Below are 24,214 nucleotides of genomic sequence, written 5' to 3' on the forward strand. Positions count from 1 at the left end.
CATGGATAGTATTTCGGGTGCGATCATACTAGCACTAATGCACCGGATCCCATCAGAACTCCGCAGGTAAGCGTGCTTGGGCGAGAGTAGTACTAGGATGGGTGACCCCCTGGGAAGTTCTCGTGTTGCACCCCCCTTTTTCGTTGTCCGTTTGTGTTTTTTTAGATTTTACGTGCGGTTTTTTTTTGTTTTTTTTTTTTTTGCTATTTCTATGTTCGGGTGGCCTTCGTTTCATGGTTCATGGTCTTCGTATTTTTGGAACGGAGCCGATCGGTCACGTGGGTCCCACGCCTCGCGTACGAAAACAAAGGAGGTTCTGCGTCTTTTAAGACATAAAAGCAATAAGCATGGATAGTATTTCGGGTGCGATCATACCAGCACTAATGCACCGGATCCCATCAGAACTCCGCAGTTAAGCGTGCTTGGGCGAGAGTAGTACTAGGATGGGTGACCTCTGGGAAGTCCTCGTGTTGCACCCCCCCGTTTTCGTTGTCCGTTTGCGTTTTTTTAGATTTTACGTGCGGTTTTTTTTTGTTTTTTTTTCTTGCTATTTCTATGCTCGGGTGGCCTCCGTTTCATGGTTCATGGTCTTCGTATTTTTGGAACGGAGCCGATCGGTCACGTGGGTCCCACGCCTCGCGTACGAAAACAAAGGAGGTTCTGTGTCTTTTAAGACATACAAGCAATAACCATGGACAGTATTTCGGGTGCGATCATACCAGCACTAATGCACCGGATCCCATCAGAACTCCGCAGTTAAGCATGCTTGGGCGAGAGTAGTACTAGGATGGGTGACCCCATGGGTAGTCCTCGTGTTGCACCCCCCTTTTTCGTTGTCCGTTTGCGTTTTTTTAGATTTTACGTGCGGTTTTTTTTTTGTTTTTTTTTCTTTCTTGCTATTTCTATGCTCGGGTGGCCTCCGCTTCATGGTTGATGGTCTTCGTATTTTTGGAACGGAGCTGATCGGTCACGTGGGTCCCACGCCTCGCGTACGAAAACAAAGGAGGTTCTGCGTCTTTTAAGACATACAAGCAATAAGCATGGATAGTATTTCGGGTGCGATCATACCAGCACTAATGCACCGGATCCCGTCAGAACTCCGCAGTTAAGCGTGCTTGGGCGAGAGTAGTACTAGGATGGGTGACCCCCTGGGAAGTCCTCGTGTTGCACCCTCTTTTTCGTTGTCCGTTTGCGTTTTTTTAGATTTTATGTGCGGTTTTTTTTTGTTTTTTTTTTCTTTCTTGCTATTTCAATGCTCGGGTGGCCTTCGTTTCATGGTTCATGGTCTTCGTATTTTTGGAACGGAGCCGATCGGTCACGTGGGTCCCACGCCTCGCGTACGAAAACAAAGGAGGTTCTGCGTCTTTTAAGACATACAAGCAATAAGCATGGATAGTATTTCGGGTGCGATCATACCAGCACTAATGCACCGGATCCCATCAGAACTCCGCAGTTAAGCGTGCTTGGGCGTGAGTAGTACTAGGATGGGTGACCCCCTGGGAAGTCCTCGTGTTGCACCTCCCTTTTTCGTTGTCCGTTTGCGTTTTTTTAGATTTTACGTGCGGTTTTTTTTTCTTTCTTGCTATTTCTATGCTCGGGTGGCCTCCGCTTCATGGTTGATGGTCTTCGTATTTTTGGAACGGAGCTGATCGGTCACGTGGGTCCCACGCCTCGCGTACGAAAACAAAGGAGGTTCTGCGTCTTTTAAGACATACAAGCAATAAGCATGGATAGTATTTCGGGTGCGATCATACTAGCACTAATGCACCGGATCCCATCAGAACTCCGCAGTTAAGCGTGCTTGGGCGAGAGTAGTACTAGGATGGGTGACCCCCTGGGAAGTTCTCGTGTTGCACCCCCCTTTTTCGTTGTCCGTTTGTGTTTTTTTAGATTTTACGTGCGGTTTTTTTTTGTTTTTTTTTTTTGCTATTTCTATGCTCGGGTGGCCTTCGTTTCATGGTTCATGGTCTTCGTATTTTTGGAACGGAGCCGATCGGTCACGTGGGTCCCACGCCTCGCGTACGAAAACAAAGGAGGTTCTGCGTCTTTTAAGACATAAAAGCAATAAGCATGGATAGTATTTCGGGTGCGATCATACCAGCACTAATGCACCGGATCCCATCAGAACTTCGCAGTTAAGCGTGCTTGGGCTAGAGTAGTACTAGGATGGGTGACCCTCTGGGAAGTCCTCGTGTTGCACCCCCCCGTTTCGTTGTCCGTTTGCGTTTTTTTAGATTTTACGTGCGGTTTTTTTTTGTTTTTTTTTCTTGCTATTTCTATGCTCGGGTGGCCTCCGTTTCATGGTTCATGGTCTTCGTATTTTTGGAACGGAGCCGATCGGTCACGTGGGTCCCACGCCTCGCGTACGAAAACAAAGGAGGTTCTGTGTCTTTTAAGACATACAAGCAATAAGCATGGACAATATTTCGGGTGCGATCATACCAGCACTAATGCACCGGATCCCATCAGAACTCCGCAGTTAAGCGTGCTTGGGCGAGAGTAGTACTAGGATGGGTGACCCCATGGGAAGTCCTCGTGTTGCACCCCCCTTTTTCGTTGTCCGTTTGCGTTTTTTTAGATTTTACGTGCGGTTTTTTTTTGTTTTTTTTCTTTCTTGCTATTTCTATGCTCGGGTGGCCTCCGCTTCATGGTTGATGGTCTTCGTATTTTTGGAACGGAGCTGATCGGTCACGTGGGTCCCACGCCTCGCGTACGAAAACAAAGGAGGTTCTGCGTCTTTTAAGACATACAAGCAATAAGCATGGATAGTATTTCGGGTGCGATCATACCAGCACTAATGCACCGGATCCCATCAGAACTCCGCAGTCAAGCGTGCTTGGGTGAGAGTAGTACTAGGATGGGTGACCCCCTGGGAAGTCCTCGTGTTGCACCCCCCTTTTTCGTTGTCCGTTTGCGTTTTTTTAGATTTTACGTGCGGTTTTTTTTTGTTTTTTTTTCTTTCTTGCTATTTCTATGCTCGGGTTGCCTCCGTTTCATGGTTCATGGTCTTCGTATTTTTGGAACGGAGCCGGTCGGTCACGTGCGTTCCACGCCTCGCGTACGAAAACAAAGGAGGTTCTGCGTCTTTTAAGACATAAAAGCAATAAACATGGATAGTATTTCGGGTGCGATCATACCAGCACTAATGCACCGGATCCCATCAGAACTCCGTAGTTAAGCGTGCTTGGGCGAGAGTAGTACTAGGATGGGTGACCCCCTGGGAAGTCCTCGTGTTGCACCCCCGTTTTTTCGTTGTCCGTTTGCGTTTTTTTAGATTTTACGTGCGGTTTTTTTTTGTTTTTTTTTTCTTGCTATTTCTATGCTCGGGTGGCCTCCGTTTCATGGTTCATGGTCTTCGTATTTTTGGAACGGAGCCGATCGGTCACGTGGGTCCCACGCCTCGCGTACGAAAACAAAGGAGGTTCTGTGTCTTTTAAGACATACAAGCAATAAGCATGGACAATATTTCGGGTGCGATCATACCAGCACTAATGCACCGGATCCCATCAGAACTCCGCAGTTAAGCGTGCTTGGGCGAGAGTAGTACTAGGATGGGTGACCCCATGGGAAGTCCTCGTGTTGCACCCCCCTTTTTCGTTGTCCGTTTGCGTTTTTTTAGATTTTACGTGCGGTTTTTTTTGTTTTTTTTCTTTCTTGCTATTTCTATGCTCGGGTGGCCTCCGCTTCATGGTTGATGGTCTTCGTATTTTTGGAACGGAGCTGATCGGTCACGTGGGTCCCACGCCTCGCGTACGAAAACAAAGGAGGTTCTGCGTCTTTTAAGACATACAAGCAATAAGCATGGATAGTATTTCGGGTGCGATCATACCAGCACTAATGCACCGGATCCCATCAGAACTCCGCAGTCAAGCGTGCTTGGGCGAGAGTAGTACTAGGATGGGTGACCCCCTGGGAAGTGCTCGTGTTGCACCCCCCTTTTTCGTTGTCCGTTTGCGTTTTTTTAGATTTTACGTGCGGTTTTTTTTTGTTTTTTTTCTTTCTTGCTATTTCTATGCTCGGGTGGCCTTCGTTTCATGGTTCATGGTCTTCGTATTTTTGGAACGGAGCCGGTCGGTCACGTGGGTCCCCCGCCTCGCGTACGAAAACAAAGGAGGTTCTGCGTCTTTTAAGACATACATGCAATAAGCATGGATAGTATTTTGGGTGCGATCATACCAGCACTAATGCACCGGATCCCATCAGAACTCTGCAGTTAAGCGTGCTTGGGCGAGAGTAGTACTAGGATGGGTGACCCCCTGGGAAGTCCTCGTGTTGCACCCCCCTTTTTCGTTGTCCGTTTGCGTTTTTTTAGATTTTACGTGCGGTTTTTTTTTGTTTTTTTTTCTTTCTTGCTATTTCTATGCTCGGGTGGCCTCCGCTTCATGGTTGATGGTCTTCGTATTTTTGGAACGGAGCCGATCGGTCACGTGGGTTCCACGCCTCGCGTACGAAAACAAAGGAGGTTCTGCGTCTTTTAAGACATAAAAGCAATAAGCATGGATAGTATTTCGGGTGCGATCATACGAGCACTAATGCACCGGATCCCATCAGAACTCCGCAGTTAAGCGTGCTTGGGCGAGAGTAGTACTAGGATGGGTGACCCCCTGGGAAGTCCTCGTGTTGCACCCCCCTTTTTCGTTGTCCGTTTGCGTTTTTTTAGATTTTACGTGCGGTTTTTTTTTGTTTTTTTTTCTTTCTTGCTATTTCTATGCTCGGGTGGCCTCCGCTTCATGGTTGATGGTTTTCGTATTTTTGGAACGGAGCCGATCGGTCACGTGGGTTCCACGCCTCGCGTACGAAAACAAAGGAGGTTCTGCGTCTTTTAAGACATACAAGCAATAAGCATGGATAGTATTTCGGGTGCGATCATACCAGCACTAATGCACCGGATCCCATCAGAACTCCGCAGTCAAGCGTGCTTGGGCGAAAGTAGTACTAGGATGGGTGACCCCCTGGGAAGTCCTCGTGTTGCACCCCCCTTTTTCGTTGTCCGTTTGTGTTTTTTTAGATTTTACGTGCGGTTTTTTTTTGTTTTTTTTTTTTTGCTATTTCTATGCTCGGGTGGCCTTCGTTTCATGGTTCATGGTCTTCGTATTTTTGGAACGGAGCCGATCGGTCACGTGGGTCCCACGCCTCGCGTACGAAAACAAAGGAGGTTCTGCGTCTTTTAAGACATAAAAGCAATAAGCATGGATAGTATTTCGGGTGCGATCATACCAGCACTAATGCACCGGATCCCATCAGAACTCCGCAGTTAAGCGTGCTTGGGTGAGAGTAGTACTAGGATGGGTGACCCTCTGGGAAGTCCTCGTGTTGCACCCCCCCGTTTTCGTTGTCCGTTTGCGTTTTTTTAGATTTTACGTGCAGTTTTTTTTTGTTTTTTTTTCTTGCTATTTCTATGCTCGGGTGGCCTCCGTTTCATGGTTCATGGTCTTCGTATTTTTGGAACGGAGCCGATCGGTCACGTGGGTCCCACGCCTCGCGTACGAAAACAAAGGAGGTTCTGTGTCTTTTAAGACATACAAGCAATAAGCATGGACAATATTTCGGGTGCGATCATACCAGCACTAATGCACCGGATCCCATCAGAACTCCGCAGTTAAGCGTGCTTGGGCGAGAGTAGTACTAGGATGGGTGACCCCATGGGAAGTCCTCGTGTTGCACCCCCCTTTTTCGTTGTCCGTTTGCGTTTTTTTAGATTTTACGTGCGGTTTTTTTTTTTTTTCTTTCTTGCTATTTCTATGCTCGGGTGGCCTCCGCTTCATGGTTGATGGTCTTCGTATTTTTGGAACGGAGCTGATCGGTCACGTGGGTCCCACGCCTCGCGTACGAAAACAAAGGAGGTTCTGCGTCTTTTAAGACATACAAGCAATAAGCATGGATAGTATTTCGGGTGCGATCATACCAGCACTAATGCACCGGATCCCATCAGAACTCCGCAGTCAAGCGTGCTTGGGTGAGAGTAGTACTAGGATGGGTGACCCCCTGGGAAGTCCTCGTGTTGCACCCCCCTTTTTCGTTGTCCGTTTGCGTTTTTTTAGATTTTACGTGCGGTTTTTTTTTGTTTTTTTTTTCTTTCTTGCTATTCCTATGCTCGGGTGGCCTCCGTTTCATGGTTCATGGTCTTCGTATTTTTGGAACGGAGCCGGTCGGTCACGTGCGTTCCACGCCTCGCGTACGAAAACAAAGGAGGTTCTGCGTCTTTTAAGACATAAAAGCAATAAACATGGATAGTATTTCGGGTGCGATCATACCAGCACTAATGCACCGGATCCCATCAGAACTCCGCAGTTAAGCGTGCTTGGGCGAGAGTAGTACTAGGATGGGTGACCCCCTGGGAAGTCCTCGTGTTGCACCCCCGTTTTTTCGTTGTCCGTTTGCGTTTTTTTAGATTTTACGTGCGGTTTTTTTTTGTTTTTTTTTTCTTGCTATTTCTATGCTCGGGTGGCCTCCGTTTCATGGTTCATGGTCTTCGTATTTTTGGAACGGAGCCGATCGGTCACGTGGGTCCCACGCCTCGCGTACGAAAACAAAGGAGGTTCTGTGTCTTTTAAGACATACAAGCAATAAGCATGGACAATATTTCGGGTGCCATCATACCAGCACTAATGCACCGGATCCCATCAGAACTCCGCAGTTAAGCGTGCTTGGGCGAGAGTAGTACTAGGATGGGTGACCCCATGGGAAGTCCTCGTGTTGCACCCCCTTTTTTCGTTGTCCGTTTGCGTTTTTTTAGATTTTACGTGCGGTTTTTTTTGTTTTTTTTCTTTCTTGCTATTTCTATGCTCGGGTGGCCTCCGCTTCATGGTTGATGGTCTTCGTATTTTTGGAACGGAGCTGATCGGTCACGTGGGTCCCACGCCTCGCGTACGAAAACAAAGGAGGTTCTGCGTCTTTTAAGACATACAAGCAATAAGCATGGATAGTATTTCGGGTGCGATCATACCAGCACTAATGCACCGGATCCCATCAGAACTCCGCAGTCAAGCGTGCTTGGGCGAGAGTAGTACTAGGATGGGTGACCCCCTGGGAAGTGCTCGTGTTGCACCCCCCTTTTTCGTTGTCCGTTTGCGTTTTTTTAGATTTTACGTGCGGTTTTTTTTTGTTTTTTTTCTTTCTTGCTATTTCTATGCTCGGGTGGCCTTCGTTTCATGGTTCATGGTCTTCGTATTTTTGGAACGGAGCCGGTCGGTCACGTGGGTCCCCCGCCTCGCGTACGAAAACAAAGGAGGTTCTGCGTCTTTTAAGACATACATGCAATAAGCATGGATAGTATTTCGGGTGCGATCATACCAGCACTAATGCACCGGATCCCATCAGAACTCTGCAGTTAAGCGTGCTTGGGCGAGAGTAGTACTAGGATGGGTGACCCCCTGGGAAGTCGTCGTGTTGCACCCCCTTTTTTCGTTGTCCGTTTGCGTTTTTTTAGATTTTACGTGCGGTTTTTTTTTGTTTTTTTTTCTTTCTTGCTATTTCTATGCTCGGGTGGCCTCCGCTTCATGGTTGATGGTCTTCGTATTTTTGGAACGGAGCCGATCGGTCACGTGGGTTCCACGCCTCGCGTACGAAAACAAAGGAGGTTCTGCGTCTTTTAAGACATAAAAGCAATAAGCATGGATAGTATTTCGGGTGCGATCATACCAGCACTAATGCACCGGATCCCATCAGAACTCCGCAGTTAAGCGTGCTTGGGCGAGAGTAGTACTAGGATGGGTGACCCCCTGGGAAGTCCTCGTGTTGCACCCCCCTTTTTCGTTGTCCGTTTGCGTTTTTTTAGATTTTACGTGCGGTTTTTTTTTGTTTTTTTTTCTTTCTTGCTATTTCTATGCTCGGGTGGCCTCCGCTTCATGGTTGATGGTTTTCGTATTTTTGGAACGGAGCCGATCGGTCACGTGGGTTCCACGCCTCGCGTACGAAAACAAAGGAGGTTCTGCGTCTTTTAAGACATACAAGCAATAAGCATGGATAGTATTTCGGGTGCGATCATACCAGCACTAATGCACCGGATCCCATCAGAACTCCGCAGTCAAGCGTGCTTGGGCGAAAGTAGTACTAGGATGGGTGACCCCCTGGGAAGTCCTCGTGTTGCACCCCCCTTTTTCGTTGTCCGTTTGTGTTTTTTTAGATTTTACGTGCTGTTTTTTTTTGTTTTTTTTTTTTTGCTATTTCTATGCTCGGGTGGCCTTCGTTTCATGGTTCATGGTCTTCGTATTTTTGGAACGGAGCCGATCGGTCACGTGGGTCCCACGCCTCGCGTACGAAAACAAAGGAGGTTCTGCGTCTTTTAAGACATAAAAGCAATAAGCATGGATAGTATTTCGGGTGCGATCATACCAGCACTAATGCACCGGATCCCATCAGAACTCCGCAGTTAAGCGTGCTTGGGTGAGAGTAGTACTAGGATGGGTGACCCTCTGGGAAGTCCTCGTGTTGCACCCCCCCCGTTTTCGTTGTCCGTTTGCGTTTTTTTAGATTTTACGTGCGGTTTTTTTTTGTTTTTTTTTTCTTGCTATTTCTATGCTCGGGTGGCCTCCGTTTCATGGTTCATGGTCTTCGTATTTTTGGAACGGAGCCGATCGGTCACGTGGTTCCACGCCTCGCGTACGAAAACAAAGGAGGTTCTGTGTCTTTTAAGACATACAAGCAATAAGCATGGACAATATTTCGGGTGCGATCATACCAGCACTAATGCACCGGATCCCATCAGAACTCCGCAGTTAAGCGTGCTTGGGCGAGAGTAGTACTAGGATGGGTGACCCCATGGGAAGTCCTCGTGTTGCACCCCCCTTTTTCGTTGTCCGTTTGCGTTTTTTTAGATTTTACGTGCGGTTTTTTTTTGTTTTTTTCTTTCTTGCTATTTCTATGCTCGGGTGGCCTCCGCTTCATGGTTGATGGTCTTCGTATTTTTGGAACGGAGCTGATCGGTCACGTGGGTCCCACGCCTCGCGTACGAAAACAAAGGAGGTTCTGCGTCTTTTAAGACATACAAGCAATAAGCATGGATAGTATTTCGGGTGCGATCATACCAGCACTAATGCACCGTATCCCATCAGAACTCTGCAGTTAAGCGTGCTTGGGCGAGAGTAGTACTAGGATGGGTGACCCCCTGGGAAGTCCTCGTGTTGCACCCCCCCTTTTTCGTTGTCCGTTTGCGTTTTTTTAGATTTTACGTGCGGTTTTTTTTTGTTTTTTTTTCTTTCTTGCTATTTCTATGCTCGGGTGGCCTCCGCTTCATGGTTGATGGTCTTCGTATTTTTGGAACGGAGCCGATCGGTCACGTGGGTTCCACGCCTCCCGTACGAAAACAAAGGAGGTTCTGCGTCTTTTAAGACATACAAGCAATAAACATGGATAGTATTTCGGGTGCGATCATACCAGCACTAATGCACCGGATCCCATCAGAACTCCGCAGTTAAGCGTGCTTGGGCGAGAGTAGTACTAGGATGGGTGACCCCCTGGAAAGTCCTCGTGTTGCACCCCCGTTTTTTTGTTGTCCGTTTGCGTTTTTTTAGATTTTACGTGCGGTTTTTTTTTGTTTTTTTTTTCTTGCTATTTCTATGCTCGGGTGGCCTCCGTTTCATGGTTCATGGTCTTCGTATTTTTGGAACGGAGCCGATCGGTCACGTGGGTCCCACGCCTCGCGTACGAAAACAAAGGAGGTTCTGTGTCTTTTAAGACATACAAGCAATAAGCATGGACAATATTTCGGGTGCGATCATACCAGCACTAATGCACCGGATCCCATCAGAACTCCGCAGTTAAGCGTGCTTGGGCGAGAGTAGTACTAGGATGGGTGACCCCATGGGAAGTCCTCGTGTTGCACCCCCCTTTTTCGTTGTCCGTTTGCGTTTTTTTAGATTTTACGTGCGGTTTTTTTTGTTTTTTTTCTTTCTTGCTATTTCTATGCTCGGGTGGCCTCCGCTTCATGGTTGATGGTCTTCGTATTTTTGGAACGGAGCTGATCGGTCACGTGGGTCCCACGCCTCGCGTACGAAAACAAAGGAGGTTCTGCGTCTTTTAAGACATACAAGCAATAAGCATGGATAGTATTTCGGGTGCGATCATACCAGCACTAATGCACCGGATCCCATCAGAACTCCGCAGTCAAGCGTGCTTGGGCGAGAGTAGTACTAGGATGGGTGACCCCCTGGGAAGTCCTCGTGTTGCACCCCCCTTTTTCGTTGTCCGTTTGCGTTTTTTTAGATTTTACGTGCGGTTTTTTTTGTTTTTTTTTTCTTTCTTGCTATTTCTATGCTCGGGTGGCCTTCGTTTCATGGTTCATGGTCTTCGTATTTTTGGAACGGAGCCGGTCGGTCACGTGGGTCCCCCGCCTCGCGTACGAAAACAAAGGAGGTTCTGCGTCTTTTAAGACATACATGCAATAAGCATGGATAGTATTTCGGGTGCGATCATACCAGCACTAATGCACCGGATCCCATCAGAACTCTGCAGTTAAGCGTGCTTGGGCGAGAGTAGTACTAGGATGGGTGACCCCCTGGGAAGTCCTCGTGTTGCACCCCCCTTTTTCGTTGTCCGTTTGCGTTTTTTTAGATTTTACGTGCGGTTTTTTTTTGTTTTTTTTTTCTTTCTTGCTATTTCTATGCTCGGGTGGCCTCCGCTTCATGGTTGATGGTCTTCGTATTTTTGGAACGGAGCCGATCGGTCACGTGGGTTCCACGCCTCGCGTACGAAAACAAAGGAGGTTCTGCGTCTTTTAAGACATACAAGCAATAAGCATGGATAGTATTTCGGGTGCGATCATACCAGCACTAATGCACCGGATCCCATCAGAACTCCGCAGTCAAGCGTGCTTGGGCGAAAGTAGTACTAGGATGGGTGACCCCCTGGGAAGTCCTCGTGTTGCACCCCCCTTTTTCGTTGTCCGTTTGTGTTTTTTTAGATTTTACGTGCTGTTTTTTTTTGTTTTTTTTTTTTTGCTATTTCTATGCTCGGGTGGCCTTCGTTTCATGGTTCATGGTCTTCGTATTTTTGGAACGGAGCCGATCGGTCACGTGGGTCCCACGCCTCGCGTACGAAAACAAAGGAGGTTCTGCGTCTTTTAAGACATAAAAGCAATAAGCATGGATAGTATTTCGGGTGCGATCATACCAGCACTAATGCACCGGATCCCATCAGAACTCCGCAGTTAAGCGTGCTTGGGTGAGAGTAGTACTAGAATGGGTGACCCTCTGGGAAGTCCTCGTGTTGCACCCCCCCGTTTTCGTTGTCCGTTTGCGTTTTTTTAGATTTTACGTGCGGTTTTTTTTTGTTTTTTTTTTCTTGCTATTTCTATGCTCGGGTGGCCTCCGTTTCATGGTTCATGGTCTTCGTATTTTTGGAACGGAGCCGATCGGTCACGTGGTTCCACGCCTCGCGTACGAAAACAAAGGAGGTTCTGTGTCTTTTAAGACATACAAGCAATAAGCATGGACAATATTTCGGGTGCGATCATACCAGCACTAATGCACCGGATCCCATCAGAACTCCGCAGTTAAGCGTGCTTGGGCGAGAGTAGTACTAGGATGGGTGACCCCATGGGAAGTCCTCGTGTTGCACCCCCCTTTTTCGTTGTCCGTTTGCGTTTTTTTAGATTTTACGTGCGGTTTTTTTTTGTTTTTTTCTTTCTTGCTATTTCTATGCTCGGGTGGCCTCCGCTTCATGGTTGATGGTCTTCGTATTTTTGGAACGGAGCTGATCGGTCACGTGGGTCCCACGCCTCGCGTACGAAAACAAAGGAGGTTCTGCGTCTTTTAAGACATACAAGCAATAAGCATGGATAGTATTTCGGGTGCGATCATACCAGCACTAATGCACCGTATCCCATCAGAACTCTGCAGTTAAGCGTGCTTGGGCGAGAGTAGTACTAGGATGGGTGACCCCCTGGGAAGTCCTCGTGTTGCACCCCCCTTTTTCGTTGTCCGTTTGCGTTTTTTTAGATTTTACGTGCGGTTTTTTTTTGTTTTTTTTTCTTTCTTGCTATTTCTATGCTCGGGTGGCCTCCGCTTCATGGTTGATGGTCTTCGTATTTTTGGAACGGAGCCGATCGGTCACGTGGGTTCCACGCCTCCCGTACGAAAACAAAGGAGGTTCTGCGTCTTTTAAGACATAAAAGCAATAAACATGGATAGTATTTCGGGTGCGATCATACCAGCACTAATGCACCGGATCCCATCAGAACTCCGCAGTTAAGCGTGCTTGGGCGAGAGTAGTACTAGGATGGGTGACCCCCTGGAAAGTCCTCGTGTTGCACCCCCGTTTTTTTGTTGTCCGTTTGCGTTTTTTTAGATTTTACGTGCGGTTTTTTTTTGTTTTTTTTTTCTTGCTATTTCTATGCTCGGGTGGCCTCCGTTTCATGGTTCATGGTCTTCGTATTTTTGGAACGGAGCCGATCGGTCACGTGGGTCCCACGCCTCGGGTACGAAAACAAAGGAGGTTCTGTGTCTTTTAAGACATACAAGCAATAAGCATGGACAATATTTCGGGTGCGATCATACCAGCACTAATGCACCGGATCCCATCAGAACTCCGCAGTTAAGCGTGCTTGGGCGAGAGTAGTACTAGGATGGGTGACCCCATGGGAAGTCCTCGTGTTGCACCCCCCTTTTTCGTTGTCCGTTTGCGTTTTTTTAGATTTTACGTGCGGTTTTTTTTGTTTTTTTTCTTTCTTGCTATTTCTATGCTCGGGTGGCCTCCGCTTCATGGTTGATGGTCTTCGTATTTTTGGAACGGAGCTGATCGGTCACGTGGGTCCCACGCCTCGCGTACGAAAACAAAGGAGGTTCTGCGTCTTTTAAGACATACAAGCAATAAGCATGGATAGTATTTCGGGTGCGATCATACCAGCACTAATGCACCGGATCCCATCAGAACTCCGCAGTCAAGCGTGCTTGGGCGAGAGTAGTACTAGGATGGGTGACCCCCTGGGAAGTCCTCGTGTTGCACCCCCCTTTTTCGTTGTCCGTTTGCGTTTTTTTAGATTTTACGTGCGGTTTTTTTTTGTTTTTTTTTCTTTCTTGCTATTTCTATGCTCGGGTGGCCTTCGTTTCATGGTTCATGGTCTTCGTGTTTTTGGAACGGAGCCGGTCGGTCACGTGGGTCCCCCGCCTCGCGTACGAAAACAAAGGAGGTTCTGCGTCTTTTAAGACATACATGCAATAAGCATGGATAGTATTTCAGGTGCGATCATACCAGCACTAATGCACCGGATCCCATCAGAACTCTGCAGTTAAGCGTGCTTGGGCGAGAGTAGTACTAGGATGGGTGACCCCCTGGGAAGTCCTCATGTTGCACCCCCCTTTTTCGTTGTCCGTTTGCGTTTTTTTAGATTTTACGTGCGGTTTTTTTTTGTTTTTTTTTCTTTCTTGCTATTTCTATGCTCGGGTGGCCTCCGCTTCATGGTTGATGGTCTTCGTATTTTTGGAACGGAGCCGATCGGTCACGTGGGTTCCACGCCTCGCGTACGAAAACAAAGGAGGTTCTGCGTCTTTTAAGACATAAAAGCAATAAGCATGGATAATATTTCGGGTGCGATCATACTAGCACTAATGCACCGGATCCCATCAGAACTCCGCAGTTAAGCGTGCTTGGGCGAGAGTAGTACTAGGATGGGTGACCCCCTGGGAAGTCCTCGTGTTGCACCCCCGTTTTTTCGTTGTCCGTTTGCGTTTTTTTAGATTTTACGTGCGGTTTTTTTTTGTTTTTTTTTTCTTGCTATTTCTATGCTCGGGTGGCCTCCGTTTCATGGTTCATGGTCTTCGTATTTTTGGAACGGAGCCGATCGGTCACGTGGGTCCCACGCCTCGCGTATGAAAACAAAGGAGGTTCTGTGTCTTTTAAGACATACAAGCAATAAGCATGGACAATATTTCGGGTGCGATCATACCAGCACTAATGCACCGGATCCCATCAGAACTCCGCAGTTAAGCGTGCTTGGGCGAGAGTAGTACTAGGATGGGTGACCCCATGGGAAGTCCTCGTGTTGGACCCCCCTTTTTCGTTGTCCGTTTGCGTTTTTTTAGATTTTACGTGCGGTTTTTTTTTGTTTTTTTTCTTTCTTGCTATTTCTATGCTCGGGTGGCCTCCGCTTCATGGTTGATGGTCTTCGTATTTTTGGAACGGAGCTGATCGGTCACGTGGGTCCCACGCCTCGCGTACGAAAACAAAGGAGGTTCTGCGTCTTTTAAGACATACATGCAATAAGCATGGATAGTATTTCGGGTGCGATCATACCAGCACTAATGCACCGGATCCCATCAGAACTCTGCAGTTAAGCGTGCTTGGGCGAGAGTAGTACTAGGATGGGTGACCCCCTGGGAAGTCCTCGTGTTGCACCCCCCTTTTTCGTTGTCCGTTTGCGTTTTTTTAGATTTTACGTGCGGTTTTTTTTGTTTTTTTTTTCTTTCTTGCTATTTCTATGCTCGGGTGGCCTCCGCTTCATGGTTGATGGTTTTCGTATTTTTGGAACGGAGCCGATCGGTCACGTGGGTTCCACGCCTCGCGTACGAAAACAAAGGAGGTTCTGCGTCTTTTAAGACATACAAGCAATAAGCATGGATAGTATTTCGGGTGCGATCATACCAGCACTAATGCACCGGATCCCATCAGAACTCCGCAGTCAAGCGTGCTTGGGCGAGAGTAGTACTAGGATGGGTGACCCCCTGGGAAGTCCTCGTGTTGCACCCCCCTTTTTCGTTGTCCGTTTGCGTTTTTTTAGATTTTACGTGCGGTTTTTTTTTGTTTTTTTTTCTTTCTTGCTATTTCTATGCTCGGGTGGCCTCCGTTTCATGGTTCATGGTCTTCGTATTTTTGGAACGGAGCCGATCGGTCACGTGGGTCCCACGCCTCGCGTACGAAAACAAAGGAGGTTCTGCGTCTTTTAAGACATACATGCAATAAGCATGGATAGTATTTCGGGTGCGATCATACCAGCACTAATGCACTGCATCCCATCAGAACTCCGCAGTTAAGCGTGCTTGGGCGAGAGTAGTACTAGGATGGGTGACCCCCTGGGAAGTCCTCGTGTTGCACCCCCCTTTTTCGTTGTCCGTTTGCGTTTTTTTAGATTTTACGTGCGGTTTTTTTTTTCTTTCTTGCTATTTCTATGCTCGGGTGGCCTCCGCTTCATTGTTGATGGTTTTCGTATTTTTGGAACGGAGCCGATCGGTCACGTGGGTTCCACGCCTCGCGTGCGAAAACAAAGGAGGTTCTGCGTCTTTTAAGACATAAAAGCAATAAGCATGGATAGTATTTCGGGTGCGATCATACCAGCATTAATGCACCGGATCCCATCAGAACTCCGCAGTTAAGCGTGCTTGGGCGAGAGTAGTACTAGGATGGGTGACCCCCTGGGAAGTCCTCGTGTTGCACCCCCCGTTTTCGTTGTCCGTTTGCGTTTTTTTAGATTTTACGTACGGTTTTTTTTTGTTTTTTTTTCTTGCTATTTCTATGCTCGGGTGGCCTCCGTTTCATGGTTCATGGTCTTCGTATTTTTGGAACGGAGCCGATCGGTCACGTGGGTCCCACGCCTCGCGTACGAAAACAAAGGAGGTTCTGTGTCTTTTAAGACATACAAGCAATAAGCATGGACAATATTTCGGGTGCGATCATACCAGCACTAATGCACCGGATCCCATCAGAACTCCGCAGTTAAGCGTGCTTGGGCGAGAGTAGTACTAGGATGGGTGACCCCATGGGAAGTCCTCGTGTTGCACCCCCCTTTTTCGTTGTCCGTTTGCGTTTTTTTAGATTTTACGTGCGGTTTTTTTTGTTTTTTTTTTCTTTCTTGCTATTTCTATGCTCGGGTGGCCTCCGCTTCATGGTTGATGGTTTTCGTATTTTTGGAACGGAGCCGATCGGTCACGTGGGTTCCACGCCTCGCGTACGAAAACAAAGGAGGTTCTGTGTCTTTTAAGACATACAAGCAATAAGCATGGATAGTATTTCGGGTGCGATCATACCAGCACTAATGCACCGGATCCCATCAGAACTCCGCAGTCAAGCGTGCTTGGGCGAGAGTAGTACTAGGATGGGTGACCCCCTGGGAAGTCCTCGTGTTGCACCCCCCTTTTTCGTTGTCCGTTTGCGTTTTTTTAGATTTTACGTGCGGTTTTTTTTTGTTTTTTTTTCTTTCTTGCTATTTCTATGCTCGGGTGGCCTCCGTTTCATGGTTCATGGTCTTCGTATTTTTGGAACGGAGCCGATCGGTCACGTGGGTCCCACGCCTCGCGTACGAAAACAAAGGAGGTTCTGCGTCTTTTAAGACATACATGCAATAAGCATGGATAGTATTTCGGGTGCGATCATACCAGCACTAATGCACTGCATCCCATCAGAACTCCGCAGTTAAGCGTGCTTGGGCGAGAGTAGTACTAGGATGGGTGACCCCCTGGGAAGTCCTCGTGTTGCACCCCCCTTTTTCGTTGTCCGTTTGCGTTTTTTTAGATTTTACGTGCGGTTTTTTTTTTCTTTCTTGCTATTTCTATGCTCGGGTGGCCTCCGCTTCATTGTTGATGGTTTTCGTATTTTTGGAACGGAGCCGATCGGTCACGTGGGTTCCACGCCTCGCGTGCGAAAACAAAGGAGGTTCTGCGTCTTTTAAGACATAAAAGCAATAAGCATGGATAGTATTTCGGGTGCGATCATACCAGCATTAATGCACCGGATCCCATCAGAACTCCGCAGTTAAGCGTGCTTGGGCGAGAGTAGTACTAGGATGGGTGACCCCCTGGGAAGTCCTCGTGTTGCACCCCCCGTTTTCGTTGTCCGTTTGCGTTTTTTTAGATTTTACGTACGGTTTTTTTTTGTTTTTTTTTCTTGCTATTTCTATGCTCGGGTGGCCTCCGTTTCATGGTTCATGGTCTTCGTATTTTTGGAACGGAGCCGATCGGTCACGTGGGTCCCACGCCTCGCGTACGAAAACAAAGGAGGTTCTGTGTCTTTTAAGACATACAAGCAATAAGCATGGACAATATTTCGGGTGCGATCATACCAGCACTAATGCACCGGATCCCATCAGAACTCCGCAGTTAAGCGTGCTTGGGCGAGAGTAGTACTAGGATGGGTGACCCCATGGGAAGTCCTCGTGTTGCACCCCCCTTTTTCGTTGTCCGTTTGCGTTTTTTTAGATTTTACGTGCGGTTTTTTTTTTGTTTTTTTTCTTTCTTGCTATTTCTATGCTCGGGTGGCTTCCGCTTCATGGTTGATGGTCTTCGTATTTTTGGAACGGAGCTGATCGGTCACGTGGGTCCCACGCCTCGCGTACGAAAACAAAGGACGTTCTGCGTCTTTTAAGACATACAAGCAATAAGCATGGATAGTACTTCGGGTGCGATCATACCAGCACTAATGCACCGGATCCCATCAGAACTCTGCAGTTAAGCGTGCTTGGGCGAGAGAAGTACTAGGATGGGTGACCCCCTGGGAAGTCCTCGTGTTGCACCCCCCTTTTTCGTTGTCCGTTTGCGTTTTTTTAGATTTTACGTGCGGTTTTTTTTTTGTTTTTTTTTCTTTCTTGCTATTTCTATGCTCGGGTGGCCTCCGCTTCATGGTTGATGGTCTTCGTATTTTTGGAACGGAGCCGATCGGTCACGTGGGTTCCACGCCTCGCGTACGAAAACAAATGAGGTTCTGCGTCTTTTAAAACATAAAAGCAATAAGCATGGATAGTATTTCGGGTGCGATCATACCAGCACTAATGCACCGGATCCCATCAGAACTCCGCAGTCAAGCGTGCTTGGGCGAGAGTAGTACTAGGATGGGTGACCCCCTGGGAAGTCCTCGTGTTGCACCCCCCTTTTTCGTTGTCCGTTTGCGTTTTTTTAGATTTTACGTGCGGTTTTTTTTTGTTTTTTTTTCTTTCTTGCTATTTCTATGCTCGGGTGGCCTCCGTTTCATGGTTCATGGTCTTCGTATTTTTGGAACGGAGCCGATCGGTCACGTGGGTCCCACGCCTCGCGTACGAAAACAAAGGAGGTTCTGCGTCTTTTAAGACATACATGCAATAAGCATGGATAGTATTTCGGGTGCGATCATACCAGCACTAATGCACTGCATCCCATCAGAACTCCGCAGTTAAGCGTGCTTGGGCGAGAGTAGTACTAGGATGGGTGACCCCCTGGGAAGTCCTCGTGTTGCACCCCCCTTTTTCGTTGTCCGTTTGCGTTTTTTTAGATTTTACGTGCGGTTTTTTTTTTCTTTCTTGCTATTTCTATGCTCGGGTGGCCTCCGCTTCATTGTTGATGGTTTTCGTATTTTTGGAACGGAGCCGATCGGTCACGTGGGTTCCACGCCTCGCGTGCGAAAACAAAGGAGGTTCTGCGTCTTTTAAGACATAAAAGCAATAAGCATGGATAGTATTTCGGGTGCGATCATACCAGCATTAATGCACCGGATCCCATCAGAACTCTGCAGTTAAGCGTGCTTGGGCGAGAGTAGTACTAGGATGGGTGACCCCCTGGGAAGTCCTCGTGTTGCACCCCCCGTTTTCGTTGTCCGTTTGCGTTTTTTTAGATTTTACGTACGGTTTTTTTTTGTTTTTTTTTCTTGCTATTTCTATGCTCGGGTGGCCTCCGTTTCATGGTTCATGGTCTTCGTATTTTTGGAACGGAGCCGATCGGTCACGTGGGTCCCACGCCTCGCGTACGAAAACAAAGGAGGTTCTGTGTCTTTTAAGACATACAATCAATAAGCATGGACAATATTTCGGGTGCGATCATACCAACACTAATGCACCGGATCCCATCAGAACTCCGCAGTTAAGCGTGCTTGGGCGAGAGTAGTACTAGGATGGGTGACCCCATGGGAAGTCCTCGTGTTGCACCCCCCTTTTTCGTTGTCCGTTTGCGTTTTTTTAGATTTTACGTGCGGTTTTTTTTGTTTTTTTTTTCTTTCTTGCTATTTCTATGCTCGGGTGGCCTCCGCTTCATGGTTGATGGTTTTCGTATTTTTGGAACGGAGCCGATCGGTCACGTGGGTTCCACGCCTCGCGTACGAAAACAAAGGAGGTTCTGTGTCTTTTAAGACATACAAGCAATAAGCATGGATAGTATTTCGGGTGCGATCATACCAGCACTAATGCACCGGATCCCATCAGAACTCCGCAGTCAAGCGTGCTTGGGCGAGAGTAGTACTAGGATGGGTGACCCCCTGGGAAGTCCTCGTGTTGCACCCCCCTTTTTCGTTGTCCGTTTGCGTTTTTTTAGATTTTACGTGCGGTTTTTTTTTGTTTTTTTTTCTTTCTTGCTATTTCTATGCTCGGGTGGCCTCCGTTTCATGGTTCATGGTCTTCGTATTTTTGGAACGGAGCCGATCGGTCACGTGGGTCCCACGCCTCGCGTACGAAAACAAAGGAGGTTCTGCGTCTTTTAAGACATACATGCAATAAGCATGGATAGTATTTCGGGTGCGATCATACCAGCACTAATGCACTGCATCCCATCAGAACTCCGCAGTTAAGCGTGCTTGGGCGAGAGTAGTACTAGGATGGGTGACCCCCTGGGAAGTCCTCGTGTTGCACCCCCCTTTTTCGTTGTCCGTTTGCGTTTTTTTAGATTTTACGTGCGGTTTTTTTTTTCTTTCTTGCTATTTCTATGCTCGGGTGGCCTCCGCTTCATTGTTGATGGTTTTCGTATTTTTGGAACGGAGCCGATCGGTCACGTGGGTTCCACGCCTCGCGTGCGAAAACAAAGGAGGTTCTGCGTCTTTTAAGACATAAAAGCAATAAGCATGGATAGTATTTCGGGTGCGATCATACCAGCATTAATGCACCGGATCCCATCAGAACTCCGCAGTTAAGCGTGCTTGGGCGAGAGTAGTACTAGGATGGGTGACCCCCTGGGAAGTCCTCGTGTTGCACCCCCCGTTTTCGTTGTCCGTTTGCGTTTTTTTAGATTTTACGTACGGTTTTTTTTTGTTTTTTTTTCTTGCTATTTCTATGCTCGGGTGGCCTCCGTTTCATGGTTCATGGTCTTCGTATTTTTGGAACGGAGCCGATCGGTCACGTGGGTCCCACGCCTCGCGTACGAAAACAAAGGAGGTTCTGTGTCTTTTAAGACATACAAGCAATAAGCATGGACAATATTTCGGGTGCGATCATACCAGCACTAATGCACCGGATCCCATCAGAACTCCGCAGTTAAGCGTGCTTGGGCGAGAGTAGTACTAGGATGGGTGACCCCATGGGAAGTCCTCGTGTTGCACCCCCCTTTTTCGTTGTCCGTTTGCGTTTTTTTAGATTTTACGTGCGGTTTTTTTTTTGTTTTTTTTCTTTCTTGCTATTTCTATGCTCGGGTGGCTTCCGCTTCATGGTTGATGGTCTTCGTATTTTTGGAACGGAGCTGATCGGTCACGTGGGTCCCACGCCTCGCGTACGAAAACAAAGGACGTTCTGCGTCTTTTAAGACATACAAGCAATAAGCATGGATAGTACTTCGGGTGCGATCATACCAGCACTAATGCACCGGATCCCATCAGAACTCTGCAGTTAAGCGTGCTTGGGCGAGAGAAGTACTAGGATGGGTGACCCCCTGGGAAGTCCTCGTGTTGCACCCCCCTTTTTCGTTGTCCGTTTGCGTTTTTTTAGATTTTACGTGCGGTTTTTTTTTTGTTTTTTTTTCTTTCTTGCTATTTCTATGCTCGGGTGGCCTCCGCTTCATGGTTGATGGTCTTCGTATTTTTGGAACGGAGCCGATCGGTCACGTGGGTTCCACGCCTCGCGTACGAAAACAAATGAGGTTCTGCGTCTTTTAAAACATAAAAGCAATAAGCATGGATAGTATTTCGGGTGCGATCATACCAGCACTAATGCATCGGATCCCATCAGAACTCCGCAGTTAAGCGTGCTTGGGCGAGAGTAGTACTAGGATGGGTGACCCCCTGGGAAGTCCTCGTGTTGCACCCCCCTTTTTCGTTGTCCGTTTGCGTTTTTTTAGATTTTACGTGCGGTTTTTTTTTGTTTTTTTTTCTTTCTTGCTATTTCTATGCTCGGGTGGCCTCCGCTTCATGGTTGATGGTCTTCGTATTTTTGGAACGGAGCCGATCGGTCACGTGGGTTCCACGCCTCGCGTACGAAAACAAAGGAGGTTCTGCGTCTTTTAAGACATACAAGCAATAAGCATGGATAGTATTTCGGGTGTGATCATACCAGCACTAATGCACCGGATCCCATCAGAACTCCGCAGTTAAGCGTGCTTGGGCGAGAGTAGTACTAGGATGGGTGACCCCCTGCGAAGTCCTCGTGTTGCACCCCCCTTTTTCGTTGTCCGTTTGCGTTTTTTTAGATTTTACGTGCGGTTTTTTTTTGTTTTTTTTTCTTTCTTCTTATTTCTATGCTCGGGTGGCCTCCGTTTCATGGTTCATGGTCTTCGTATTTTTGGAACGGAGCCGATCGGTCACGTGGGTCCCACGCCTCGCGTACGAAAACAAAGGAGGTTCTGCGTCTTTTAAGACATACAAGCAATAAGCATGGATAGTATTTCGGGTGCGATCATACCAGCACTAATGCACCGGATCCCATCAGAACTCCGCAGTTAAGCGTGCTTGGGCGAGAGTAGTACTAGGATGGGTGACCCCATGGGAAGTCCTCGTGTTGCACCCCCCTTTTTCGTTGTCCGTTTGCGTTTTTTTAGATTTTACGTGCGGTTTTTTTTTGTTTTTTTTCTTTCTTGCTATTTCTATGCTCGGGTGGCCTCCGCTTCATGGTTGATGGTCTTCGTATTTTTGGAACAGAGCTGATCGGTCACGTGGGTCCCACGCCTCGCGTACGAAAACAAAGGAGGTTCTGCGTCTTTTAAGACATACAAGCAATAAGCATGGATAGTATTTCGGGTGCGATCATACCAGCACTAATGCACCGGATCCCATCAGAACTCTGCAGTTAAGCGTGCTTGGGCGAGAGTAGTACTAGGATGGGTGACCCCCTGGGAAGTTCTCGTGTTGCACCCCCCTTTTTCGTTGTCCGTTCGCGTTTTTTTAGATTTTACGTGCGGTTTTTTTTTGTTTTTTTTTCTTTCTTGCTATTTCTATGCTCGGGTGGCCTCCGCTTCATGGTTGATGGTTTTCGTATTTTTGGAACGGAGCCGATCGGTCACGTGGGTTCCACGCCTCGCGTACGAAAACTAAAGGAGGTTCTGCGTCTTTTAAGACATACAAGCAATAAGCATGGATAGTATTTCGGGTGCGATCATACCAGCACTAATGCACCGGATCCCATCAGAACTCCGCAGTCAAGCGTGCTTGGGCGAGAGTAGTACTAGGATGGGTGACCCCCTGGGAAGTCCTCGTGTTGCACCCCCCTTTTTCGTTGTCCGTTTGCGTTTTTTTAGATTTTACGTGCGGTTTTTTTTTTCTTTCTTGCTATTTCTATGCTCGGGTGGCCTCCGCTTCATTGTTGATGGTTTTCGTATTTTTGGAACGGAGCCGATCGGTCACGTGGGTTCCACGCCTCGCGTACGAAAACAAAGGAGGTTCTGCGTCTTTTAAGACATAAAAGCAATAAGCATGGATAGTATTTCGGGTGCGATCATACCAGCACTAATGCACCGGATCCCATCAGAACTCCGCAGTTAAGCGTGCTTGGGCGAGAGTAGTACTAGGATGGGTGACCCCATGGGAAGTCCTCGTGTTGCACCCCCCTTTTTCGTTGTCCGTTTGCGTTTTTTTAGATTTTACGTGCGGTTTTTTTTTTTGTTTTTTTTCTTTCTTGCTATTTCTATGCTCGGGTGGCCTCCGCTTCATGGTTGATGGTCTTCGTATTTTTGGAACGGAGCTGATCGGTCACGTGGGTCCCACGCCTCGCGTACGAAAACAAAGGAGGTTCTGCGTCTTTTAAGACATACAAGCAATAAGCATGGATAGTATTTCGGGTGCGATCATACCAGCACTAATGCACCGGATCCCATCAGAACTCTGCAGTTAAGCGTGCTTGGGCGAGAGAAGTACTAGGATGGGTGACCCCCTGGGAAGTCCTCGTGTTGCACCCCCCTTTTTCGTTGTCCGTTTGCGTTTTTTTAGATTTTACGTGCGGTTTTTTTTTGTTTTTTTTTCTTTCTTGCTATTTCTATGCTCGGGTGGCCTCCGCTTCATGGTTGATGGTCTTCGTATTTTTGGAACGGAGCCGATCGGTCACGTGGGTTCCACGCCTCGCGTACGAAAACAAAGGAGGTTCTGCGTCTTTTAAGACATAAAAGCAATAAGCATTGATAGTATTTCGGGTGCGATCATACCAGCACTAATGCACCGGATCCCATCAGAACTCCGCAGTTAAGCGTGCTTGGGCGAGAGTAGTACTAGGATGGGTGACCCCCTGGGAAGTCCTCGTGTTGCACCCCCGTTTTTTCGTTGTCCGTTTGCGTTTTTTTAGATTTTACGTGCGGTTTTTTTTTGTTTTTTTTCTTGCTATTTCTATGCTCGGGTGGCCTCCGTTTCATGGTTCATGGTCTTCGTATTTTTGGAACGGAGCCGATCGGTCACGTGGGTCCCACGCCTCGCGTACGAAAACAAAGGAGGTTCTGTGTCTTTTAAGACATACAAGCAATAAGCATGGACAATATTTCGGGTGCGATCATACCAGCACTAATGCACCGGATCCCATCAGAACTCCGCAGTTAAGCGTGCTTGGGCGAGAGTAGTACTAGGATGGGTGACCCCATGGGAAGTCCTCGTGTTGCACCCCCCTTTTTCGTTGTCCGTTTGCGTTTTTTTAGATTTTACGTGCGGTTTTTTTTTGTTTTTTTTCTTTCTTGCTATTTCTATGCTCGGGTGGCCTCCGCTTCATGGTTGATGGTCTTCGTATTTTTGGAACGGAGCTGATCGGTCACGTGGGTCCCACGCCTCGCGTACGAAAACAAAGGAGGTTCTGCGTCTTTTAAGACATACATGCAATAAGCATGGATAGTATTTCGGGTGTGATCATACCAGCACTAATGCACCGGATCCCATCAGAACTCCGCAGTTAAGCGTGCTTGGGCGAGAGTAGTACTAGGATGGGTGACCCCCTGCGAAGTCCTCGTGTTGCACCCCCCTTTTTCGTTGTCCGTTTGCGTTTTTTTAGATTTTACGTGCGGTTTTTTTTTGTTTTTTTTTCTTTCTTCTTATTTCTATGCTCGGGTGGCCTCCGTTTCATGGTTCATGGTCTTCGTATTTTTGGAACGGAGCCGATCGGTCACGTGGGTCCCACGCCTCGCGTACGAAAACAAAGGAGGTTCTGCGTCTTTTAAGA

The 24,214-nt window shown here is 47.6% G+C and overlaps 70 non-coding genes across 70 annotated transcripts; all 70 read left to right on the top strand.

Moving 5' to 3' along the window:
* Nucleotides 1-15: 15 nt before the first annotated feature.
* On the top strand, nt 16-134 carry LOC145144013 (5S ribosomal RNA). The gene has a single exon (XR_013725035.1). It is a non-coding gene; the product is annotated as a 5S ribosomal RNA (ribosomal RNA).
* Nucleotides 135-361: 227 nt separating this feature from the next.
* LOC145144578 (5S ribosomal RNA) lies at nt 362-479 on the top strand. The gene has a single exon (XR_013725590.1). It is a non-coding gene; the product is annotated as a 5S ribosomal RNA (ribosomal RNA).
* A 226-nt stretch (nt 480-705) lies between these two features.
* LOC145147090 (5S ribosomal RNA) lies at nt 706-824 on the top strand. Its single transcript, XR_013728005.1, has one exon. It is a non-coding gene; the product is annotated as a 5S ribosomal RNA (ribosomal RNA).
* Nucleotides 825-1,054: 230 nt separating this feature from the next.
* Nucleotides 1,055-1,173, top strand: LOC145154288 (5S ribosomal RNA). Its single transcript, XR_013734766.1, has one exon. It is a non-coding gene; the product is annotated as a 5S ribosomal RNA (ribosomal RNA).
* A 229-nt stretch (nt 1,174-1,402) lies between these two features.
* On the top strand, nt 1,403-1,521 carry LOC145154936 (5S ribosomal RNA). The gene has a single exon (XR_013735403.1). It is a non-coding gene; the product is annotated as a 5S ribosomal RNA (ribosomal RNA).
* Nucleotides 1,522-1,740: 219 nt separating this feature from the next.
* LOC145154425 (5S ribosomal RNA) lies at nt 1,741-1,859 on the top strand. The gene has a single exon (XR_013734896.1). It is a non-coding gene; the product is annotated as a 5S ribosomal RNA (ribosomal RNA).
* Nucleotides 1,860-2,084: 225 nt separating this feature from the next.
* LOC145147315 (5S ribosomal RNA) lies at nt 2,085-2,203 on the top strand. Its single transcript, XR_013728222.1, has one exon. It is a non-coding gene; the product is annotated as a 5S ribosomal RNA (ribosomal RNA).
* Nucleotides 2,204-2,428: 225 nt separating this feature from the next.
* On the top strand, nt 2,429-2,547 carry LOC145152752 (5S ribosomal RNA). Its single transcript, XR_013733275.1, has one exon. It is a non-coding gene; the product is annotated as a 5S ribosomal RNA (ribosomal RNA).
* A 228-nt stretch (nt 2,548-2,775) lies between these two features.
* LOC145144445 (5S ribosomal RNA) lies at nt 2,776-2,894 on the top strand. The gene has a single exon (XR_013725455.1). It is a non-coding gene; the product is annotated as a 5S ribosomal RNA (ribosomal RNA).
* A 229-nt stretch (nt 2,895-3,123) lies between these two features.
* Nucleotides 3,124-3,242, top strand: LOC145152396 (5S ribosomal RNA). Its single transcript, XR_013732916.1, has one exon. It is a non-coding gene; the product is annotated as a 5S ribosomal RNA (ribosomal RNA).
* A 227-nt stretch (nt 3,243-3,469) lies between these two features.
* On the top strand, nt 3,470-3,588 carry LOC145152753 (5S ribosomal RNA). Its single transcript, XR_013733276.1, has one exon. It is a non-coding gene; the product is annotated as a 5S ribosomal RNA (ribosomal RNA).
* Nucleotides 3,589-3,815: 227 nt separating this feature from the next.
* Nucleotides 3,816-3,934, top strand: LOC145139432 (5S ribosomal RNA). The gene has a single exon (XR_013721909.1). It is a non-coding gene; the product is annotated as a 5S ribosomal RNA (ribosomal RNA).
* Nucleotides 3,935-4,162: 228 nt separating this feature from the next.
* LOC145155045 (5S ribosomal RNA) lies at nt 4,163-4,281 on the top strand. Its single transcript, XR_013735506.1, has one exon. It is a non-coding gene; the product is annotated as a 5S ribosomal RNA (ribosomal RNA).
* Nucleotides 4,282-4,510: 229 nt separating this feature from the next.
* LOC145143668 (5S ribosomal RNA) lies at nt 4,511-4,629 on the top strand. The gene has a single exon (XR_013724698.1). It is a non-coding gene; the product is annotated as a 5S ribosomal RNA (ribosomal RNA).
* Nucleotides 4,630-4,858: 229 nt separating this feature from the next.
* Nucleotides 4,859-4,977, top strand: LOC145145221 (5S ribosomal RNA). The gene has a single exon (XR_013726206.1). It is a non-coding gene; the product is annotated as a 5S ribosomal RNA (ribosomal RNA).
* Nucleotides 4,978-5,203: 226 nt separating this feature from the next.
* Nucleotides 5,204-5,322, top strand: LOC145140411 (5S ribosomal RNA). The gene has a single exon (XR_013722161.1). It is a non-coding gene; the product is annotated as a 5S ribosomal RNA (ribosomal RNA).
* Nucleotides 5,323-5,548: 226 nt separating this feature from the next.
* LOC145152754 (5S ribosomal RNA) lies at nt 5,549-5,667 on the top strand. Its single transcript, XR_013733277.1, has one exon. It is a non-coding gene; the product is annotated as a 5S ribosomal RNA (ribosomal RNA).
* A 224-nt stretch (nt 5,668-5,891) lies between these two features.
* On the top strand, nt 5,892-6,010 carry LOC145144446 (5S ribosomal RNA). The gene has a single exon (XR_013725456.1). It is a non-coding gene; the product is annotated as a 5S ribosomal RNA (ribosomal RNA).
* A 230-nt stretch (nt 6,011-6,240) lies between these two features.
* Nucleotides 6,241-6,359, top strand: LOC145153316 (5S ribosomal RNA). The gene has a single exon (XR_013733832.1). It is a non-coding gene; the product is annotated as a 5S ribosomal RNA (ribosomal RNA).
* A 227-nt stretch (nt 6,360-6,586) lies between these two features.
* On the top strand, nt 6,587-6,705 carry LOC145144353 (5S ribosomal RNA). Its single transcript, XR_013725363.1, has one exon. It is a non-coding gene; the product is annotated as a 5S ribosomal RNA (ribosomal RNA).
* Nucleotides 6,706-6,932: 227 nt separating this feature from the next.
* LOC145139437 (5S ribosomal RNA) lies at nt 6,933-7,051 on the top strand. The gene has a single exon (XR_013721910.1). It is a non-coding gene; the product is annotated as a 5S ribosomal RNA (ribosomal RNA).
* Nucleotides 7,052-7,279: 228 nt separating this feature from the next.
* On the top strand, nt 7,280-7,398 carry LOC145146302 (5S ribosomal RNA). The gene has a single exon (XR_013727253.1). It is a non-coding gene; the product is annotated as a 5S ribosomal RNA (ribosomal RNA).
* A 229-nt stretch (nt 7,399-7,627) lies between these two features.
* On the top strand, nt 7,628-7,746 carry LOC145153328 (5S ribosomal RNA). The gene has a single exon (XR_013733843.1). It is a non-coding gene; the product is annotated as a 5S ribosomal RNA (ribosomal RNA).
* A 229-nt stretch (nt 7,747-7,975) lies between these two features.
* Nucleotides 7,976-8,094, top strand: LOC145145222 (5S ribosomal RNA). Its single transcript, XR_013726207.1, has one exon. It is a non-coding gene; the product is annotated as a 5S ribosomal RNA (ribosomal RNA).
* A 226-nt stretch (nt 8,095-8,320) lies between these two features.
* LOC145140415 (5S ribosomal RNA) lies at nt 8,321-8,439 on the top strand. The gene has a single exon (XR_013722163.1). It is a non-coding gene; the product is annotated as a 5S ribosomal RNA (ribosomal RNA).
* Nucleotides 8,440-8,666: 227 nt separating this feature from the next.
* Nucleotides 8,667-8,785, top strand: LOC145152755 (5S ribosomal RNA). The gene has a single exon (XR_013733278.1). It is a non-coding gene; the product is annotated as a 5S ribosomal RNA (ribosomal RNA).
* Nucleotides 8,786-9,012: 227 nt separating this feature from the next.
* On the top strand, nt 9,013-9,131 carry LOC145147633 (5S ribosomal RNA). The gene has a single exon (XR_013728530.1). It is a non-coding gene; the product is annotated as a 5S ribosomal RNA (ribosomal RNA).
* A 230-nt stretch (nt 9,132-9,361) lies between these two features.
* Nucleotides 9,362-9,480, top strand: LOC145137330 (5S ribosomal RNA). The gene has a single exon (XR_013720997.1). It is a non-coding gene; the product is annotated as a 5S ribosomal RNA (ribosomal RNA).
* Nucleotides 9,481-9,707: 227 nt separating this feature from the next.
* Nucleotides 9,708-9,826, top strand: LOC145152757 (5S ribosomal RNA). Its single transcript, XR_013733280.1, has one exon. It is a non-coding gene; the product is annotated as a 5S ribosomal RNA (ribosomal RNA).
* Nucleotides 9,827-10,053: 227 nt separating this feature from the next.
* LOC145154678 (5S ribosomal RNA) lies at nt 10,054-10,172 on the top strand. Its single transcript, XR_013735141.1, has one exon. It is a non-coding gene; the product is annotated as a 5S ribosomal RNA (ribosomal RNA).
* Nucleotides 10,173-10,401: 229 nt separating this feature from the next.
* Nucleotides 10,402-10,520, top strand: LOC145155046 (5S ribosomal RNA). Its single transcript, XR_013735507.1, has one exon. It is a non-coding gene; the product is annotated as a 5S ribosomal RNA (ribosomal RNA).
* Nucleotides 10,521-10,750: 230 nt separating this feature from the next.
* LOC145145223 (5S ribosomal RNA) lies at nt 10,751-10,869 on the top strand. The gene has a single exon (XR_013726208.1). It is a non-coding gene; the product is annotated as a 5S ribosomal RNA (ribosomal RNA).
* Nucleotides 10,870-11,095: 226 nt separating this feature from the next.
* LOC145145050 (5S ribosomal RNA) lies at nt 11,096-11,214 on the top strand. Its single transcript, XR_013726043.1, has one exon. It is a non-coding gene; the product is annotated as a 5S ribosomal RNA (ribosomal RNA).
* A 226-nt stretch (nt 11,215-11,440) lies between these two features.
* Nucleotides 11,441-11,559, top strand: LOC145152758 (5S ribosomal RNA). Its single transcript, XR_013733281.1, has one exon. It is a non-coding gene; the product is annotated as a 5S ribosomal RNA (ribosomal RNA).
* Nucleotides 11,560-11,786: 227 nt separating this feature from the next.
* LOC145147635 (5S ribosomal RNA) lies at nt 11,787-11,905 on the top strand. The gene has a single exon (XR_013728532.1). It is a non-coding gene; the product is annotated as a 5S ribosomal RNA (ribosomal RNA).
* A 229-nt stretch (nt 11,906-12,134) lies between these two features.
* LOC145137334 (5S ribosomal RNA) lies at nt 12,135-12,253 on the top strand. Its single transcript, XR_013720999.1, has one exon. It is a non-coding gene; the product is annotated as a 5S ribosomal RNA (ribosomal RNA).
* A 227-nt stretch (nt 12,254-12,480) lies between these two features.
* On the top strand, nt 12,481-12,599 carry LOC145152759 (5S ribosomal RNA). Its single transcript, XR_013733282.1, has one exon. It is a non-coding gene; the product is annotated as a 5S ribosomal RNA (ribosomal RNA).
* A 227-nt stretch (nt 12,600-12,826) lies between these two features.
* LOC145154680 (5S ribosomal RNA) lies at nt 12,827-12,945 on the top strand. The gene has a single exon (XR_013735143.1). It is a non-coding gene; the product is annotated as a 5S ribosomal RNA (ribosomal RNA).
* Nucleotides 12,946-13,174: 229 nt separating this feature from the next.
* On the top strand, nt 13,175-13,293 carry LOC145148382 (5S ribosomal RNA). Its single transcript, XR_013729269.1, has one exon. It is a non-coding gene; the product is annotated as a 5S ribosomal RNA (ribosomal RNA).
* Nucleotides 13,294-13,522: 229 nt separating this feature from the next.
* LOC145154939 (5S ribosomal RNA) lies at nt 13,523-13,641 on the top strand. Its single transcript, XR_013735407.1, has one exon. It is a non-coding gene; the product is annotated as a 5S ribosomal RNA (ribosomal RNA).
* A 227-nt stretch (nt 13,642-13,868) lies between these two features.
* Nucleotides 13,869-13,987, top strand: LOC145146296 (5S ribosomal RNA). Its single transcript, XR_013727247.1, has one exon. It is a non-coding gene; the product is annotated as a 5S ribosomal RNA (ribosomal RNA).
* A 228-nt stretch (nt 13,988-14,215) lies between these two features.
* Nucleotides 14,216-14,334, top strand: LOC145155047 (5S ribosomal RNA). Its single transcript, XR_013735508.1, has one exon. It is a non-coding gene; the product is annotated as a 5S ribosomal RNA (ribosomal RNA).
* A 229-nt stretch (nt 14,335-14,563) lies between these two features.
* On the top strand, nt 14,564-14,682 carry LOC145154681 (5S ribosomal RNA). Its single transcript, XR_013735144.1, has one exon. It is a non-coding gene; the product is annotated as a 5S ribosomal RNA (ribosomal RNA).
* A 229-nt stretch (nt 14,683-14,911) lies between these two features.
* Nucleotides 14,912-15,030, top strand: LOC145147713 (5S ribosomal RNA). Its single transcript, XR_013728608.1, has one exon. It is a non-coding gene; the product is annotated as a 5S ribosomal RNA (ribosomal RNA).
* A 220-nt stretch (nt 15,031-15,250) lies between these two features.
* Nucleotides 15,251-15,369, top strand: LOC145154264 (5S ribosomal RNA). The gene has a single exon (XR_013734744.1). It is a non-coding gene; the product is annotated as a 5S ribosomal RNA (ribosomal RNA).
* Nucleotides 15,370-15,594: 225 nt separating this feature from the next.
* Nucleotides 15,595-15,713, top strand: LOC145152760 (5S ribosomal RNA). Its single transcript, XR_013733283.1, has one exon. It is a non-coding gene; the product is annotated as a 5S ribosomal RNA (ribosomal RNA).
* Nucleotides 15,714-15,942: 229 nt separating this feature from the next.
* On the top strand, nt 15,943-16,061 carry LOC145154682 (5S ribosomal RNA). The gene has a single exon (XR_013735145.1). It is a non-coding gene; the product is annotated as a 5S ribosomal RNA (ribosomal RNA).
* Nucleotides 16,062-16,290: 229 nt separating this feature from the next.
* Nucleotides 16,291-16,409, top strand: LOC145147715 (5S ribosomal RNA). The gene has a single exon (XR_013728610.1). It is a non-coding gene; the product is annotated as a 5S ribosomal RNA (ribosomal RNA).
* Nucleotides 16,410-16,629: 220 nt separating this feature from the next.
* LOC145154265 (5S ribosomal RNA) lies at nt 16,630-16,748 on the top strand. Its single transcript, XR_013734745.1, has one exon. It is a non-coding gene; the product is annotated as a 5S ribosomal RNA (ribosomal RNA).
* Nucleotides 16,749-16,973: 225 nt separating this feature from the next.
* Nucleotides 16,974-17,092, top strand: LOC145152761 (5S ribosomal RNA). The gene has a single exon (XR_013733284.1). It is a non-coding gene; the product is annotated as a 5S ribosomal RNA (ribosomal RNA).
* A 229-nt stretch (nt 17,093-17,321) lies between these two features.
* LOC145138763 (5S ribosomal RNA) lies at nt 17,322-17,440 on the top strand. The gene has a single exon (XR_013721712.1). It is a non-coding gene; the product is annotated as a 5S ribosomal RNA (ribosomal RNA).
* Nucleotides 17,441-17,670: 230 nt separating this feature from the next.
* LOC145154683 (5S ribosomal RNA) lies at nt 17,671-17,789 on the top strand. Its single transcript, XR_013735146.1, has one exon. It is a non-coding gene; the product is annotated as a 5S ribosomal RNA (ribosomal RNA).
* A 229-nt stretch (nt 17,790-18,018) lies between these two features.
* LOC145147716 (5S ribosomal RNA) lies at nt 18,019-18,137 on the top strand. Its single transcript, XR_013728611.1, has one exon. It is a non-coding gene; the product is annotated as a 5S ribosomal RNA (ribosomal RNA).
* A 220-nt stretch (nt 18,138-18,357) lies between these two features.
* Nucleotides 18,358-18,476, top strand: LOC145140562 (5S ribosomal RNA). Its single transcript, XR_013722202.1, has one exon. It is a non-coding gene; the product is annotated as a 5S ribosomal RNA (ribosomal RNA).
* Nucleotides 18,477-18,701: 225 nt separating this feature from the next.
* Nucleotides 18,702-18,820, top strand: LOC145144137 (5S ribosomal RNA). The gene has a single exon (XR_013725154.1). It is a non-coding gene; the product is annotated as a 5S ribosomal RNA (ribosomal RNA).
* A 229-nt stretch (nt 18,821-19,049) lies between these two features.
* On the top strand, nt 19,050-19,168 carry LOC145154684 (5S ribosomal RNA). The gene has a single exon (XR_013735147.1). It is a non-coding gene; the product is annotated as a 5S ribosomal RNA (ribosomal RNA).
* Nucleotides 19,169-19,397: 229 nt separating this feature from the next.
* Nucleotides 19,398-19,516, top strand: LOC145147717 (5S ribosomal RNA). Its single transcript, XR_013728612.1, has one exon. It is a non-coding gene; the product is annotated as a 5S ribosomal RNA (ribosomal RNA).
* A 220-nt stretch (nt 19,517-19,736) lies between these two features.
* LOC145154266 (5S ribosomal RNA) lies at nt 19,737-19,855 on the top strand. The gene has a single exon (XR_013734746.1). It is a non-coding gene; the product is annotated as a 5S ribosomal RNA (ribosomal RNA).
* A 225-nt stretch (nt 19,856-20,080) lies between these two features.
* On the top strand, nt 20,081-20,199 carry LOC145152762 (5S ribosomal RNA). Its single transcript, XR_013733285.1, has one exon. It is a non-coding gene; the product is annotated as a 5S ribosomal RNA (ribosomal RNA).
* Nucleotides 20,200-20,428: 229 nt separating this feature from the next.
* LOC145138770 (5S ribosomal RNA) lies at nt 20,429-20,547 on the top strand. The gene has a single exon (XR_013721716.1). It is a non-coding gene; the product is annotated as a 5S ribosomal RNA (ribosomal RNA).
* A 230-nt stretch (nt 20,548-20,777) lies between these two features.
* On the top strand, nt 20,778-20,896 carry LOC145155917 (5S ribosomal RNA). Its single transcript, XR_013736345.1, has one exon. It is a non-coding gene; the product is annotated as a 5S ribosomal RNA (ribosomal RNA).
* Nucleotides 20,897-21,125: 229 nt separating this feature from the next.
* Nucleotides 21,126-21,244, top strand: LOC145137486 (5S ribosomal RNA). Its single transcript, XR_013721091.1, has one exon. It is a non-coding gene; the product is annotated as a 5S ribosomal RNA (ribosomal RNA).
* Nucleotides 21,245-21,473: 229 nt separating this feature from the next.
* LOC145152763 (5S ribosomal RNA) lies at nt 21,474-21,592 on the top strand. The gene has a single exon (XR_013733286.1). It is a non-coding gene; the product is annotated as a 5S ribosomal RNA (ribosomal RNA).
* A 228-nt stretch (nt 21,593-21,820) lies between these two features.
* LOC145154541 (5S ribosomal RNA) lies at nt 21,821-21,939 on the top strand. The gene has a single exon (XR_013735013.1). It is a non-coding gene; the product is annotated as a 5S ribosomal RNA (ribosomal RNA).
* Nucleotides 21,940-22,169: 230 nt separating this feature from the next.
* On the top strand, nt 22,170-22,288 carry LOC145154686 (5S ribosomal RNA). Its single transcript, XR_013735148.1, has one exon. It is a non-coding gene; the product is annotated as a 5S ribosomal RNA (ribosomal RNA).
* Nucleotides 22,289-22,508: 220 nt separating this feature from the next.
* Nucleotides 22,509-22,627, top strand: LOC145152764 (5S ribosomal RNA). Its single transcript, XR_013733287.1, has one exon. It is a non-coding gene; the product is annotated as a 5S ribosomal RNA (ribosomal RNA).
* A 230-nt stretch (nt 22,628-22,857) lies between these two features.
* Nucleotides 22,858-22,976, top strand: LOC145138776 (5S ribosomal RNA). Its single transcript, XR_013721718.1, has one exon. It is a non-coding gene; the product is annotated as a 5S ribosomal RNA (ribosomal RNA).
* A 229-nt stretch (nt 22,977-23,205) lies between these two features.
* LOC145153339 (5S ribosomal RNA) lies at nt 23,206-23,324 on the top strand. Its single transcript, XR_013733854.1, has one exon. It is a non-coding gene; the product is annotated as a 5S ribosomal RNA (ribosomal RNA).
* Nucleotides 23,325-23,549: 225 nt separating this feature from the next.
* On the top strand, nt 23,550-23,668 carry LOC145152766 (5S ribosomal RNA). Its single transcript, XR_013733288.1, has one exon. It is a non-coding gene; the product is annotated as a 5S ribosomal RNA (ribosomal RNA).
* A 228-nt stretch (nt 23,669-23,896) lies between these two features.
* Nucleotides 23,897-24,015, top strand: LOC145137501 (5S ribosomal RNA). The gene has a single exon (XR_013721093.1). It is a non-coding gene; the product is annotated as a 5S ribosomal RNA (ribosomal RNA).
* Nucleotides 24,016-24,214: the final 199 nt, after the last annotated feature.

Source organism: Lactuca virosa, chromosome 1 (genome assembly GCF_052849685.1).
Source record: "Lactuca virosa cultivar CGN04683 chromosome 1, Lactuca_virosa_CGN04683_v6, whole genome shotgun sequence".
Lineage (NCBI taxonomy): Eukaryota > Viridiplantae > Streptophyta > Magnoliopsida > Asterales > Asteraceae > Lactuca > Lactuca virosa.